Source organism: Pogona vitticeps, chromosome 2, assembly GCF_051106095.1.
Source record: "Pogona vitticeps strain Pit_001003342236 chromosome 2, PviZW2.1, whole genome shotgun sequence".
In the NCBI taxonomy this organism is placed as follows: domain Eukaryota; kingdom Metazoa; phylum Chordata; class Lepidosauria; order Squamata; family Agamidae; genus Pogona; species Pogona vitticeps.
In genome coordinates this window covers 11,977,869-11,994,678 of record NC_135784.1, presented here as the reverse complement: position 1 = coordinate 11,994,678, position 16,810 = coordinate 11,977,869, and the positions used below count along the sequence as shown (strand labels likewise).

Genomic DNA, 16,810 nt, shown 5'->3' with positions numbered 1-16,810 from the left:
AACCAGCTTGATTGGAAGTTGTCTTCTAGGAGTAGGTGTGTTAATCCCTGTGATTGAAAGTTTATTTTAAGCCAGTACTGAAGGGAGGCTAGTTCAATTTTGGCTACCATTTTTAGTGAGCCGGTCTCTAATCTGAGTTGTGCATTCGTTACGCATCTAGGGGCTTCAAGTATTGCTCTAAGGAATTTTGATTGGACCCGCTCTATCGGGTCAAAACAGCTGGGTGAAGGCCCCATGAAGGTGCCATAGAGCATCTGGCTAACCACCTTTGCTTGAAAAAATTTTTGGGCTGCTGGAATATAACGGCCCCCTTTTGAATGGTAGAATCTTAGAATAATGTTTGCTGTTTTTTCCCCTTGGATGGCTGCATATTACCCCGGTGGATTGCAGGGCCATGCCTAGGTATTTAAAGCAAGAGGTTGCCCATTTATAATCCAAGATCTTTTCTTTTGTCTTCTACCAAAGGCCATGATTTTTGTCTTTTTATAATTTATTTCTAATTCCTTCTTTCTGCAGAAGTCTGCAAATTTCTTAAGGGCTCTCTTTAGGCCAATTGGCGTTCTCGCTAAAAGCACAGCATCATCTGCATGGAGAAGGATAGAAATATGTCTTTGGTGTAGTTTTGGAGAATGAAGACTGGGAGAATTCAGATGTTCTACTATATCATTTATATATAGATTAAACAATGAGGGGGCCAGTAAGCAGCCCTGTCTGACTCCTCTATAGGTATTAATCGGTTCTGTTAGATTCCCTTTCCTATTGAGCCTGACCTTAAGATTGGTATTATTGTGTAGCACACACAACAATAGAAGTAATCGTTTATCTATTGAGGTGGCTACTAAACTGTCCCATAGTTGCTGTCTCGAAATTGAATCGAAAGCCATTTTCAAGTCGACGAATGCCGCATATAATGAGGTTAGACCTTCTGTCGCATATTTCTCTATAAGATGTTGAATAATAAGACATTGGTCCATAGTGGATCTACCCTCTCTAAACCCGGCTTGTTCTGCAGCAATTCTATTTTCTTCAATCAACCAGGTCTCGAATTTGTCCTGCAGATGCCTAGCATATAGCTTACTGCATATATTTAAGAGACTAATAGGGTGATAGCTTGCCGGTTCATCTCTTAGTCCTTTTTAAAATAAGGGTACTACTATTGCTGAATTCCATTCTACAGGAAAGAGGCCTGTGGAGTCGATGAATGTGAATAATGCTGCTAAAAAAGGTGCCCACCAGTCAATATTTTCTTTAAATAGTTCTGGAGGCAAGCCTTCCGACCCTGGTGCTTTGCCTATTTTCAGTCTGGCAATATGGGATGTAATTTCCTCCTGGGAAACTGGAGGCCAGACCGGTAGATCTTTGAATTCACTAGCTGGGACTGGTGTTGGTGGAAGGTCTTTATAAAGATTATTGAAATATGCAACCCATTTACCCTGGGAAATTGGGGGATCAATTTGACAGGGGAAAATTTGTCTCTTGTCCCTAACCAGTCACCAGAACTTAGACGAGTTTTTCTGTTTTGCAGCTAAGATTATTTCCGCCCATAGGGAATGAGTGTATTCTTTTTTCTTTTGATAAATTAGCTGTTTGTATGCTGCTTTTTGAACCCCAAGCTTCTGTTGGATTTCCTGTCTTTGTTTGTTATTTGAGTATTTAAACAGGTGATAGATGGCTGTAAGGGCTTTTCTGGCTCCTTGACAGTCTTTATCAAACCAAGGTTTAGACTTCCTAGCAGATGTGAATGGGTGGTCTTTAGGTTCAGTTAAATTTATTTTTAATTCCTGTATTAGACTATTATAGCTCTTAATGGGGTCCATCTGTATATTGTGAACCCGCTCTTCAAATTTATAAATACTATGATCTTTGCCGTCTATTATTTCTCTAAACCTGGATTGAGTTTATGTGGACCATCTCACTCTATGACTTAATACTTGTAAGCCTTCATAAGAACGCTGAACAGTCATAGTTTTGGTTGTAAATGGGAATTTAGCATGAAGCAGTAGGAGGAAATGGTCGCTCTCTAAGTAGGGTAATACTTGGAAGCTGGTTATGAGTGGGATTAGAGAGGCACAAACTAGCATATAATCAATAGTACTAGATCCTTGGCCTGACACATAGGTGAACTCAGCCGGATGATCCTCTGGAAAGGTTCCATTCAGGAGGTACAGATCCAATTTGGTGGCTACTTTGGCCAGATACAATCCTGCAAGGTTTGAGGTTGAGTCTTTAAAAAGCCTTGGTAGGGGGAAAAATTTATAAGGGTTATCTGGGTCAATAAAAGATTCCTTGTACTTAAGTTTAAGGCTGGCATCATCAGGGCCAAGACGTGCGTTAAAATCTCCTAGAAGTATCACCTTTGCTTTTGGGTGATCTACCAATAGGTTTGCCACATATATTTCTAAAGAATTCCAGGCTTCAGTTATTTGTTGTTTTAATGTAAGTGGGGGAATGTATACATTTATTAAAATTAAACTGTCTTCCCCACTTTTCAGGACTACTGCCATAGCCCTTGAGTCCATGGCAGGTTTCTCTATGCATTTAAAATTTACAGTCTCTGAAATTAAAAGTGCCAACCCACCTTTCAATCTTCCTGGGCCCTCTCCCCTTTTGGCTTTCACCCAATAATTATTATAACCTTACAGGATGATTTCTTGGTCGGTCCAAGTCTCTTGGACTGCTATAATGTCAAATTTCTGGCGATGGAAGGGATTATCATGTGAATTTGTTAGACAGCGAAACCACCCTGCAACATTCCATGAGAGTATTTTGTACGAAGAGGTTAATATTTGTCATTCTGTTTTGTCTATATTATCCAAGATCTTATCGGTGTCATTGAATACACAACCATTTCGATTAAATGAGGCTCCATTTTTTGATGCCAGAGGTGGTGAAGGAGATATCATACTGGCTGTTTGTCCAAATACCTCTTGATTTGTAACTCCTGGGACAGATGTTGATGGGATAATCGGTGGAGTCCTGACCTCCTTTACATTTGGCAGCTCGAACCCCGGTGAGGATCCACTTGCTAACATGGGGGATTCTCCCCCACTGCTAGCTAGAAGCTGGTCCAACATAATTGGGGAGATCTTCTCTGTGTCATTTGGTCCCATAATGTCCTGTGTGTTACCCTCTGGTGGATTAACAGGCCTTATTGTGTTCTGAAGCTGAAGGCGCAATTCTTTTAGCCCGGTCAGCATCTCTGATTGTGCTTTCTTTGATGAATCTGGAAAAGCTGTCGATGTCCTTAGCTCCACCGGATCTATCATATGTCTGTCCCCATTAAGTACAGTACTCATTGGATCCGTCCATGTGATTAGTTCGGTTTCCGTGACAGACTCTGTCCTTGGTTTCAGACTTGGCGATGCTATTCTTGCTGGCTCTATACCAGAAGACTTGTACATGAGGTTTGGGAGGAGGGGATAGATCTTGGTGTTATGAAACACTCTAGTTGGGAATATTCCAAATTTCCTTAATAAAAATCTCTTCCTCAGTATCAAGGATGGAGTTTTTTTGGTTTGGAACAGTAGCACTACTTTTTGTGTTTGATTAGATTTGTTTAAAGTTTCAACTGAAATTAGGTCCTTTAATAAGAGAGGCGTCTTCAGAAGAAAGTTTAAATGTCTTGCTACTTGGTTCCTAGTAGACCAGATTATTTCTTTTCCTTTGTAAGGGCAGACCATTAGGCAGATTTTCCTGGGTTGCAGAGAGAGAGCAAATGTCTTAACATCCTTCCCTCTTTTCCTTGGACTTCCGTCTGGTTGCCGCCCAGACTGTCGGGAGTTGGGGTAGGTTTTTATTAGAGATGTTTTACTTTTTCTCTGCTCCACATCTGGTGTTTTTCCAAGTAGGTCTGCGTTGTTATTTGCAGGAACCAGATTTTCCATTCTATCAAGGCTCTTCATTAAGGAGGAGATTTTTTCCAAAAATGCAGATAAATCTTTTACAGCTTTCAATATATAGTCTATAGTTCTCTCCATGATTCTCCTTGTCAGCTTTAATGTATCAGTTGGTTCAAGCCCTCTTTTAGGTTCTTCCACCGTTGTCTTTAGGCCTTCTCGTAAGTTTACCTCATTGTTGGGCTGTCCCATCTCTATATCAATTAAGATTGCTACTTGTGCGTCCTTCTCTCCCTTTTGCTTACTTTTGTCCTTATCACTTTCCATTAGGGGAGAGAGGGAATTTGATATATGAGTGGGAGTTAAAAGTTCAAACTCTGCAGCAAAAAAATCCATTATTTTGGTCTGTTTTGGAGCAGGGAGAGAGAGTAAATTTTTATCTGCATCGCGGAGGCGTTTCCCGACACCCATCTCCCTTGAGAAAGAAGTATTTTAGTAACAACTCACCGCTTCCTATAGTATTTGTCCTCTGGGTCAGGCTGATTAAAAAAACTAGTGTTTGGCTTTTCTAAATATTTATCAACTGTTAAAATTATTTCAGATAGGGAGTGGAGCTCACTACAGACGCTCCCTTCTCCCTCACCGGAAGTCGAAAACCTCGGTTCCCATTTGAAATGCACCAAGGGAAGAGGCCCCTCTGTTTCCCTCGTAGCTCTATGTTCTCTATGAATGAAGAGCAGAGGAGGGGCTGAGAGCAGGTGACAGAAGACAATTATGATGATGGGGGAAAATTCCTGCCCTTTGGCCCCAAGTTTTGCTTTGAAATCTAAACCAGGAGCTCCTCCCCCCAGGTTTCCTTTCCCATTTTTGGCAAGGAGAGAAGAGCTCATGGCTTCTGTTACAGTTATCCAGAAAGCACTCCGTGATCTTTGATGAACTTGCTGAGTTACTCAGCTGCTGAACTGAACTGATGAGACTCTTACTGGTGTGACCATTAGGGTTCATAATTAATGGTTTATAGTTTTAATTACAGCTTTAAACTGACGATACATAGAGCCAGGCTGAGAGATGGAATTGTTCTAGCCAGGTTACTGGTTTTCCATTGTTAAGTCCTGCTTTGCTCGTCGTGTTTTAACCTTACAGATCCTGTGTTTGCGACTCAGAAGTACTGCTGTTTATTATCATACAGAGCTCATTATTATATGAGAAACCTACTGATTCAAAAAGGGAGCTACCACATAGTCAGTGATATGCTACATAATCAGCAAAAAATTGCTGCTTATTCAAGTTGTGAGAACAAGTAAAAGAAAGAGGAAATATATTATTATGCTGAATTATGGTGCTTACCAGGACAACATACAGAGACCTGGGGATTGTGCCAAGCTTGCAGAAGTTTAGTGGTAAAAACCGACAGCATGACATTGGTTAGAAGAGATCCTACATCTTCTCCACATGTCCACACACTTATACACATGCACATTTACATACAGCCATTGTGGACATTGCATCATCCCAGACTGCATGATTCAGCATTTTGCACACTTGTAAAAGATGGGTGATGATTATCATAGGCCAATTTACACCTGAGCAGAACGTATTCCCAACTCTTCAGTTAGTTCCCTATGTCTTTGCACACTCAGTGGTTTAGTTAGAATATCTGGCACATTCTCTTCTGTTTCACAATACTGCAGTTGAATCAGTTTTTCTTTTTTTATCTCATTTTCCCCCCTGTGGTTGCCATCTGTATACATGTAGTGTTGTCCTCAAACACTGTTACGGCCTGATCCGCTTCTGCTGCCACTGCCCGCCACCCGCTGGGTTTTTTGTTTTTCCCCAGTTTGAGTACTTGGGACAAAAAGGGTTTGATGTCACTGCTCTATGCCATGGATGGATATCCTCATGGAGACCTTGGCAAAGGCCCAATATATCAGTTTATTTGATCTAATTAAAGGTTATTGGCAGACCCAGGTAGCTAAGGATGTTTCCAACACATCTGCATTTGTCCCGCATGTCAGCTTGTTGAACTGCATCCGAGGGTGTTGAAGGGACTGGCTGAAGAACTCTCAGAATCGCTGATTATAAAGTGGCCACCATACAAACACCTAGGAAAAATAGCAGTCATAACTAGAAGCTGACATGAATCCTGCCAGGCTAATCTGATCTCCTTTTTTGATTGGGTAACCTCCCCGATAGTGAGAAGGGTGTAGACATCGCATATCTTGACTTCAGCAAAGCTCTGTTAAAGTGCCTCCTGATATTCTGATTAGCAAGCAAACTAGGCGTGGGCTGGATCGAACAGCTGGCAGGCTACTGAATCCTACTCAGAGGATGATTAACATCTCCTTCTAAAACTGGGAGGAGGTAACAAGTGGGGTACCCCAGAGGGTCTGTCCTGGACCTTGTGCACTTCAACCTTTTTATTAATTATCTGGATATGCAAGTGCTGGGAATGCTAATCACATCTGCAGATGACACATTGGGAAAATAATCTACTGTGTTTCCCCTGGTGCCATTTCCTCAAGAAGTGCCTCTGCCACTGCCAGGAGGCTGCCCAACCCCCTCTATGAGTGAGGAAAGGGGGAGAGGAGGGGAAGAAGTTCTGAGACTCTTTCGAGGGCTCAAGAGGATCCTGTTGAGTCCCTGGTGGAGGGCAGGGTTTCACTTCACTAGGGTTTATTTTCAGGGTAGGGCTTACTTTCGGGGAAACATGGCAGCAGTTTCACTTGAGCAGTGAGTTTCCTCTTTATAGGAGATCTTGGATGACTAGAAAGATGACTCTTTTTATTAAAGGTCCTCCTACATTCCATGCATTTCCATGGCCTCTCCATGTCTTTGATAGCCAGGAATCATTAGGACACATGACTCCACAGGAATGCTAAAGAAATTTACAGACCTCCCAGGCAAGGAGGAGATTCTACGATTCATCAGTGCTGATACGACTGCAGAAAAAGGGTGATTTCCACAATGAAACCAGACTGTGGGGGTTCAGTATTCTCAGATGTCTGGAAATGTGTGAATTCCACTCTGGGTTCCAAAAAAGACAACTGACCCACCGGGGTCTGGACAAAAGCTGTATCTGAGGGGTTGGTCCATCTCCCCCTTTCTCTCTTTGGTTAACATGCCTCTTTCCTCCCTCATCTTTCTACCCCACTCTCTTCTCTTTCTCTCCCCAACAGGAGGGCTTCTCAGGTCTTACTTCTCCTTTCCGCCTCTTCATGAGGAATCATCAATTTCTCCCCCTGTTTGGTCCAGGGGTTCTCCATTCATATTCTCTTCCAGCCTTGAAATAATATCATCTCCTCCTTTTGCCCTCCTGCCTCTCCAGCTTCCGCTGTCCCCCTTCTTGATTTATCCTCCCGATATATTTCTCTTCCCTCTTCCTGTCTTATTCCTTTCTTTTTTCTCCTTCACCTCCGCCACTCCTAACTTCCCTTACCCAGAGGATCCTTCCTTCTCTCTGATGGGTCTTCTGCTTCCCTCACTTAAACTTCCACCTTATGAACTCCTGGCTCTTTATTTCCAGACTCTCCCATCCCTTCACTGCTCTGAACCTTTGATTCTTTACCCAGACCTATCTCTATCTTCCTGGTTTTCTCTGTGACCCTTCTCATCTGATATCTCTCACCCCATTCACCTCATGGAGCTGCTGCTTCTCTGATGGGTCATATGTTCTTTCTCTGAGGCTTTATGAGCTTCTCTATCCTCTCCTCAGGAAAGGATGGCACTCCAGTCGGGAAGAGTTCATCCTGACCTTCTCCCTCACAAAGACAATCAGTGACCAAGTGTTCGAAGCTCATCTGGGTATCTCATAAGAAGTCTTTTCATTGTTGTAATGATTCCAGGCAATTCCAAAACTTGTTAATTCTTCAAGTTATTTTACTGACATCATTTCTAGGTTCCATACTTACCGTAAATATACTTTTTAAAAAAGGGGAAGTCTTACATGTGTGATGAAAAAACTGTAGGTACAGATCTTCAAATGCAAAAGTCCTCCAGTTACGTAAAAACTGTAGGCTTACTTAAAATACATCCTTGCACCTTGGAAAAAGATGTGGGTATTTATACTTCGGTTATAGGTAAAATTTAAGACATGTTTGAATCAAAAATAGAAGCACATTAAAATACCAGACCTCATAATCTAGACAGACAGATAATACATCTTCTGAACACTTCGAAGTTTCTAAGAATACAATGATAAAAAGCAAAAAACCTTATCATTTTCAATGAAAGACATGCAAAAGTACTTAAACTATAACAATAAATGCATACAAAGTCAAAAGCATTATTTGGCTCTAAGTGAGCTAGCTGTTACTGCCACTCAGCTATTTTTCCCCTTTGCTAAGGAATTTCACCCTGCATCAGTTCCATCGTCTTTCGTACTCGATGAAAACAAATCCTGTGTGTTTCTCCGTTCCTTTCTAATAACAGTGTTTGTTCTTCATCTGTCAGCAAAACAACCTCTTCCCAAGGCTTGGGTTTCCCAGCCCCTGAGAAGGTCAGATGTTCAAAATCAAAGGATTGGGTCAACTCTGACCAAGTGCAGTCCAGGGCCCGAAGAGATCAGAGATTGAAAAACTCAAAGTTTGAACAAATCTCATTAGCACAGAAATGTCTAGTTGTTGATAAAAAACCCCAGAATATTCATTGGTTGCCTCTTCAAAACTCAATTACTATTATTATTTACAAGGGCTTGGAAGGACATGATTTGCAATTAGGCTGGCATGCTTATTTATGGTATAAAAAGGACAAAGAACAAAAGAATTTTAATTCACATACGATAAGAAGAGCTTTACTGGGAATGTGGAGAAAAATTGTACAACAAATTTATTATAAAATACCTGTATGGGTGTCACCGTTAGAGGCCTTTATCCAACCCAGTCTTATGACAAAAACAAACTTTTTAAAATATCAAGATCTATTAAAAAAGGATGGTGAACTAAAGTCTAAAGAAGAGCTAGAGTCACAGAATATATATATAGAGTGGTGGCCTAGAGCACAGCTAGAATCTAGATATACAAAAGATAAAATAGAAGGCTTCTACTTAGAGCAAACGATTTTTGACAAACTTTTATTAGGTTCAAAAGAACAAACTGTTAAGAAAATGTATAATTATATGTTGGAAATTAAGATGCAAGATGAAATGGCTAAGGAATGTATGATTAAGTGGGCACAAAATATAGGGCATAATATTGATATTGATCAATGGCTGAAAATATGGCAAAATAATATAAAGCTTACAAGATCGGTGAACTTTAAAGAGAATATATATAAGATGTTTTATAGATGGCACATGACCCCAGAAAAATTGTCAAAGATGTATACAGATGTATCAAATAAGTGTTGGAAATGTGAATCACAAGTGGGAAGCTATTATCATATGTGGTGGTCATGTGGAGTAGCGAAACAATATTGGAAAAGAGTGCATGTAATGTTGGAACAAATATTGCTCTGTAAAGTGCCATTAACCCCAGAACTGTTTTTATTGAGTATGATACCTGAAAATATAGATAAGTCAAAGAATTATATAGTTATATACATAGTTACGGCAGCTAGAATTTTATATGCTAAATATTGGAAAAGATCAACGGTACTGAAACAAGAAGATCTTATTGAAAAGATACGGGAAATAGCCAAAATGGACATTTTATCAGAAGTCATGAAGGACTAACATAACATAGGCATCCTTCAGTCTCGAGAGACTATGGTAACATGCTCTGAATTGAGGAGTGTCCTCTCCAGAGCATGAAGCCCGGGTAAGATAATATGGAGGATAGGCTGTTACCCAAGCAGCAGATCCCCCCTCTCCACATTGCTGAAATGGTCCAATGGAAAGGCAAGAGCCAATACAACTGGTTCCAGCAATGTCGCAGGAGTTGGCAGAACGACACATGCTGCCTTCGGGACTCCAGCTCCGGATTTTGCCTCGAGGTTAACTCCTGAAGCCTTTTCCATGAGTGGATATAGCCACAAGGCAGTGGAGGTTTGAAATTGGAGTTTTCCTTCTCCTAGATGGGGCTGCCTTCCATGGCTGACGAGCCCCACCGACCCGGCCTGCTCTTTAACAGTGCAAAAGTATGATCTGATCCTTAAAACTTTCCTGACTCCCCGGCTTATGCAAATCTCATTGCCTTTCCTATTTATCATATTAAGGCCAGATATAAAATTTGAGAATTTTGCACACCGTTAGGCGCGCGGTCCTGGGACACGCTCTTTTAAATCAGGAAGTCCCACCCCTAGGCCCCACCCCCCGGCCATGTGCTCAGGAGACAAAAAGAAAGCCCAGGAAAAAAAAACCTCAGCAAGGCATCCATGCAAACAGACCTGGCCTTCGCCCTCAGCCCAGCTTCCTAGGGGAAAGGGTCCAGGGGCCTGGGACACGCTCTTTTAAATCAGGAAGTCCCATCCCTAGGCCCCACCCCCAGGCCATGTGCTCAGGAGACAAAAAGAAAGCCCAAGAAAAAAAAACCTCAGCAAGGCATGCATGCAAACAGACCTGGCCTTCGCCCTCAGCCCAGCTTCCTAGGGGAAAGGGTCCAGGGGCCTGGGACACACTCTTTTAAATCAGGAAGTCCCACCCCTAGGCCCCACCGCCAGGCCATGTGCTCAGGAGACAAAAAGAAAGCCCAGGGGGAAAAAAAACTCAGCAAGGCATCCATGCAAACAGACCTGGCCTTCGCCCTCAGCCCAGCTTCCTAGGGGAAAGGGTCCAGGGGCCTGGGACACGCTCTTTTAAATCAGGAAGTCCCACCCCTAGGCCCCACCCCCAGGCCATGTGCTCAGGAGACAAAAAGAAAGCCCAGGGGAAAAAAAACTCAGCAAGGCATCCATGCAAACAGACCTGGCCTTCGCCCTCAGCCCAGCTTCCTAGGGGAAAGGGTCCAGGGGCCTGGGACACGCTCTTTAAATCAGGAAGTCCCACCCCTAGGCCCCACCCCCAGGCCATGTGCTCAGGAGACAAAAAGAAAGCCCAGGGGAAAAAAAACTCAGCAAGGCATCCATGCAAACAGACCTGGCCTTCGCCCTCAGCCCAGCTTCCTAGGGGAAAGGGTCCAGGGGCCTGGGACACGCTCTTTTAAATCAGGAAGTCCCACCCCTAGGCCCCACCCCCAGGCCATGTGCTCAGGAGACAAAAAGAAAGCCCAGGAAAAAAAACTCAGCAAGGCATCCATGCAAACAGACCTGGCCTTCGCCCTCAGCCCAGCTTCCTAGGGGAAAGGGTCCAGGGGCCTGGGACATGCTCTTTTAAATCAGGAAGTCCCACCCCTAGGCCTCACCCCCAGGCCATGTGCTCAGGAGACAAAAAGAAAGCCCAGGGGAAAAAAAAACTCAGCAAGGCATCCATGCAAACAGACCTGGCCTTCGCCCTCAGCCCAGCTTCCTAGGGAAAAGGGTCCAGGGTCCTGGGACACGCTCTTTTAAATCAGGAAGTCCCACCCCTAGGCCCCACCCCCCAGACCATGTGCTCAGGAGACAAAAAAAAAAGCCCAGGAAAAAAGAACTCAGCAAGGCATCCATGCAAACAGACCTGGCCTTCGCCCTCAGCCCAGCTTCCTAGGGGAAAGGGTCCAGGGGCCTGGGACACGCTCTTTTAAATCAGGAAGTCCCATGAAGGACTATCCCTTGCAAAAGGCAACAGAAAGATGGGATCTATTTAACAAGTGGACAGAATCAACAGGCAGCTTGTGAACAGTACATATTGAAAGGACAACTGAATCTAGAAGGCAGAAAAGAGTAAATAAAATAATTTAAAATCTTGATATGGCAATAGGTACAGAATGGATGAAAGTATGTTATTGTCTCCCCTCTTCCTCATCAATCCCAATTCCCTTTTCCTTTCTGTTATCCCTTATAAAAAATAAAAAGTACAAAAAAAATTATTTACAAGGGCAAAGCCTTCTAAAACAAATGACACGTTTTGCCTCTTTGCTACTTGCTCATCTTTCATCACTTAGCCTCAAAACATGAATCTTTTTTCATTTTACACGAATTCTGTAAACGCTTCCATTGTACAATATATTATTATTCTCCTTGGTTTAACACAAGTTTCCACATCCCTTTGTTAATTACCGTTATAAATTAAATACATCACAAATGGACTTCATTAATTTATTTAGTTAGGAGGGAGAAACTTTCATAGATATTTATCGGTAGAAAAGCTAATATCAGCCTCTGAGGCTCTTGCATTTGGACGGATTGTGAACCAGATTGAAATGTGAACATTTTAAGGGCATGTTTCAAACCTCTTATATCATACGTCTGCAATGGGACAGAGAGTGGGGTGGGAGGGGGAAGCAAGCAATGAGAAAGGCTATTGCTCTGTTTATGTACTGGACAACTGATTTTTAAAAATAAATTCAAAACCTGCACTGGATCCCAACTCTTCATTCACATGCAGCAGCAGAAGAAAATGCTTTCTTAAATGTACTGTCACATTTTTGACTGTGGCACAGGAGCTTTCGGCTCCCAACACACACGCTCAGGGCTTCTGTTCACAGAGGCATCTTGGTGGGGCAACCAACCATCATCCTTCACAGTCTAGGCCCAAAGGGAACAGGATCCTTACCTGGAGATAATTTGATCCCAGAAATCTCCAGCAGTAGGTCCTCGCATAGAGATCTTGAGCCTCGATCTAGACGATCCCACCCTCTGAGCTGGAGTCAATACGGGGTCTCCTCCTCTAACGACACTGGACACAGGAAGGAGAAAAGGCGATCCGGGTTTATCCTCCACCACTTTCCTGACGTGCAGAGAGACTTTCCTGCAGAGAGAATTTCTTGCTATCTGTCCCCCAAACACTCCCAGCCAGGGTGGGGGAACTGGCCGGCTCCGAGAGCCCTTGCCCGGATTGAACAGGTACGTCGCGGGTATGAAGGAAGGAATGTGTTGATTTCAGGGATTTATAGAGGGGTTGTCTTAGGACTGCTACTCTAAGGGGTTTCCAAAAAAGAGTGTCCCTAAAGCTCCCCCAAGACCAACATTCGCCCTACAAAGAGGGTGGACAGGGCATTAGAAGCAAAATGGCAAAAAAGGGGAAGAAAACTTTATAAAAAGGATGGTCCTCTTCTCCCCCCCAAAAATGAATCTAATGGCCAAGTGTACGGGGGGAAATCCCTTGGTGTGTGTGTGGGGGGGAGTCACCTGGAGAGTTGGTCTGGAAGAAAAGAGGAGGGGGCAGGGAAGACGGAGGAAGGGAGAGAATTAAGGGGGGGAAGAGACCCAGTTACCATCTCTCCTTCCCTTCGGAAACCCCCCCAAAGGAAGGAAAGCCTAAAAGGAAAAGGGGGGTCTCTATGCAGGAGGAAACCCCCCCCCCCAGGATGATTCCCTCCACAAGCACACGCACGTGGCATGAAGGGGATCCCGGCGAGCTTCCTTATTCCACCACACACACACCCGGGGTGAAATGGTGACCCCCCCACAGAAGGATCGTGACGCCCCCTCCCTTCCCCCCCCCCCCCCGCGTGGTCCCTGGGGAGCCGCTAATGTTCATTTTTGGAAATCCCTTCCAACTCACAAAAACCATCCTACTGACCTCCGCGCTTCTCCTTCCGGGTCCTCTGGCGGGAAACGGGGAGGAAAACCATAGAGTTGGCAGAGAGAGAGAGAGGACAGCAGGCACCCACCTTCCGCTTCCGTTCACAGAGGGAGGGGCCCCCTCTACCGCCTGACTACCTCTATGGTCCCTCCCCTTCTCTCTCTCTCACCCCCCCCCCCGTTGCCTGAACGGAAGCAACGGGTTGGGGTGGGGAGAGGTAATAACAAGACTAATTAGGAGCCCCTCCCCTTTGTCTTCTTGGGGGACCAGAAGGGCAGCAGGCGGGAAGACAGAAGACGGGGGCACTTTGGGGGGTCAGGTTTTGACCTGAGAGCAAGGTTTTTTTGGGGGGGGAAGAGAACAGGAGGGGAACCCCCCAACCCCATCCGGACCCTCTTCTCCTCCTCCTCCTCCGAGGGGGGGCTCTTCCCGCCCCCCCTCGAAGGAAGGAACCCTTGGGGGGGGTCTCTCCATGGGGAGGGGCGGGGAGAAGGGCGCCGGCGCCATCGCCTCTGCGGGTCTCCTCTAAAGGGGGAGGAGAGAAGGCTGAGCTTCGGGGGGGGCGGTCGGTGAGGAAGGTTCCTCCCTTGGGGGGGGCTTTGCCTGAGGAAGGCAAGGAGGGGGAGGCGAGAATTGGGGGAGGGGCAGGGTTAGGGTCTCTTCTCTCATCCTCTCGAAGCAACGCCCCTCCCCCGAGGAAGAAGAAATGGGGGGGTTGAAAAGAAAGTCCTTCTTTCTTTCTATCCAGGCGGAGCAACCGCGGGGGGGAGGGTTGTTGGCTTTGCTCCGATGTTTTTTTCCACCCGAAAAATCTACCCCCCACCACTGTTTATTTTCGGAACCCCTCCCCCCCAAATATCTCTTACAGACACGCACCTACCAACCGACCTCGGGCACCTCCCTGCGGGTCCTCTGGCGGGAAAGGGGTGAGGAAGACCATAGAGTTGGGGGAGACAGAGAGGATGGCAGGCTTCCGTTTCCGGTCCCCCTGGGAGAAGCGCTCCTCTTCCTTCTTACATCTATGGTCCTTTCCCCTCCCCCCTCGCTCAACGGTTTCCTGAAGGGAGGAAAGGGAGGGCTAAGGGGGAGGGGTAATAATTATTAAGAATCATTACGATCCCCCCCCCCCGGCCTTTCGTAGGGGAGCCATCAAGAAAAAATAAGTTAAAATGTTAATAGACAAATTAATATATGATTTAAATTAATATATGATTAATATATGATTTAAATTGGTCCCCTTTCCCTGGGGGGGGGGGGGCTGAGACTTGCAGCCTTTTTCAAGATCTGGGGAAGAGGAAGGGGATGGGATTTCTCCTGGGGAGGGGGGCCTTGTGGGGAGGGAGCTTGCCTTCCAAAGCCTTTTGCAGAGAGAAGCCCCCACCGTCCGAAATGCATGGAGGTTTCTACGAATGAAGAGCCCCCGGGGGGGGGGGAGAGGAGGTGACAGATGATGATGGGAGGTGGAATTCCTGCCTTCCAGAACCCCCCCTTTTCTTAATGCCTGTTCCCCCCCTCCCCCCCCTCTCTCTCCCCCCCCCCCTTGGCGGGTGCCAAGGGGTCTCCTCGAGCACTTCCCGCCTCAGCAATTGCAAGCAGGTGAGCCATGGGTGGTGGTGGTGGTGGGGGAAAGGCTGCGTAATATTGGGAGGAGGGGTTCAAAAAAGGGAAGGAAAACTCCCCTCCCCAAAGGGAGGCAAGAGGAGGGGGAGCGGGGGCTCTTCTCCTTTCCCTCCGGATTGCAAATCCACCTCCTTCCCTTTTTTGGGGGGGTCCCTCTTTTCTCCCGGAGTCTCTCCTAGTTGGAGATATTCCGCGGGGTGTGTGTGTGGAGGTGGGGCGGGCGGGTTCAGGGATTCCCCCCCCCCAAGCAAGAACATCTTTCCCCCCATGTCCCCTCCCAGGAAGGTGTTTGGTGCGTGCATGGACGGGGGGGGGGGTCTCAACCTCGGCTTTCCTTTGAGGAGACACCACAATCCCCCCCATTCCGACTTTCTCCAGGATTCGGTCCAGAAAAGGCCCGGGGCAGGAGGGAGAATCATCAAGTCCTTTCAAAAGGGAAAATATTTCAAACAAACAAAAAAATAAAGGAGTAATATATTAGCAACCGCTAACATAAAGATGGAAATAGTTTAAAAATGTAAAAATGGATTTCCAGACTTCACGCTTTCTCAGCCATTTTGTCAACTCTTCTAACTAATGGGTGTCTCTGTCGCTTATTTCATCAACTTTTATCCATGTAAGGAAACATGGAGTTTGCCTGTCAGTTCCTTAGGATGTTCTCAAATCTTGCTCCCATGGCAAGCATGTGATATGGAGGGAATTTCCCCTTCCCCGAATTCTTCAACTTTTCATATATGCTCCACTGACACTCAAACCCTTTCCACACACCACACTTACAAAATTGCCCCATGTGGGTTTTTTAAAAAGTATTCTTAAGTTTCTACTCAAACTGAAGCTGGTCCCACATTCTGTTCATTTCAAAGCTTTCCACTTTGTATCAGATCCTTTAATAGAAAGATGACTGCTTTTATTGAAGGTTCTCCTATTTCTATCACCTCTCTCCTATATGATGTCTTTGATATTTACAGGTCAGAACTTCACAGGAATCCTACAGAAATTTACAGACCTCCCAGGCAAGGAGATTCTATGATTCCTCAATGTTGATATGATTGCAGAAAAAGTGTGACTCCCACAAAGAAACCAGAATGTGGGAGTTCGGTATTTTCAGACATCTAGAGATGTGCAGTTACCCCTGTGGGCTCCAATAAAGACAACTGACCCACTGGGGTCCTGCAAAAAGCCCTCTGTGAGGGGTTGGTCCATCTTTCCCTTTCTCTCGTCGGCTAGCTAGACTCTCTCCTCCTTGATCTTTCTCCCCCACTCACTCACTTTTCTCTCAGCAATAGGAGGGTTTCACTGGTCTTATTTATCTACACAATATGAGGGTTTCTCCAGACTTACTTCTCTCCAACTCCTTTCTGCCTCTTCATGAGGGATCATCAAGTTCTCCCACTATTTGGTCCAGGGTTTCTCCATCCATATCCACTCCCAGCCTTGTGGTGATATCCTCTCCTTCTTTTGCCCTTCTATCCAGTTTCCACTCTCTCCCTTCTTGATTGTTCCCCAATATATATTTCTCTTTCCTCCTCTTGTCTTATTCCTTTCTTTTTCTCTTGCACCTCTACTGCTCCTAAGGTTCCTTTACCCGGTGGATCCTTCCTTTCCTCTGATGGACCTTCTGCTTCCCTCAATGGAACTTCCACCTTAGACACCCCAGGATCTTTATTTCCAGACTCTCCCATTCCTTCATTGGTCTCAACCGTTGATTCTTCACTCAGAAGTATCTCTATATCATCAAGGTTTTCTCTGTGACCCTTCTCACCTCTCTATCTTCCCGCTCTCCCCTTGGAGGTGTCACTTCTCTTACGGGTCATATGTT

The 16,810-nt window shown here is 45.2% G+C and overlaps 1 protein-coding gene across 2 annotated transcripts in view; it reads right to left on the bottom strand.

Moving 5' to 3' along the window:
* Positions 1 to 14,320, bottom strand: part of LOC110070877 (uncharacterized) — a 65,308-nt gene extending 50,988 nt beyond the window's left edge. The window contains exons 1-2 of one of the 2 annotated variants that reach the window (XM_078387858.1): positions 14,248 to 14,320; positions 12,400 to 12,522 (exon numbers count right to left, since the gene is read on the bottom strand). The gene's annotated coding sequence lies outside the window, so the exon portion shown is untranslated. Of the gene's footprint in view, positions 1 to 12,399; positions 12,523 to 13,368; positions 13,571 to 14,247 lie in introns of those variants that run through there. The other variant, XM_078387857.1, reaches the window with a different exon arrangement.
* Positions 14,321 to 16,810: the final 2,490 nt, after the last annotated feature.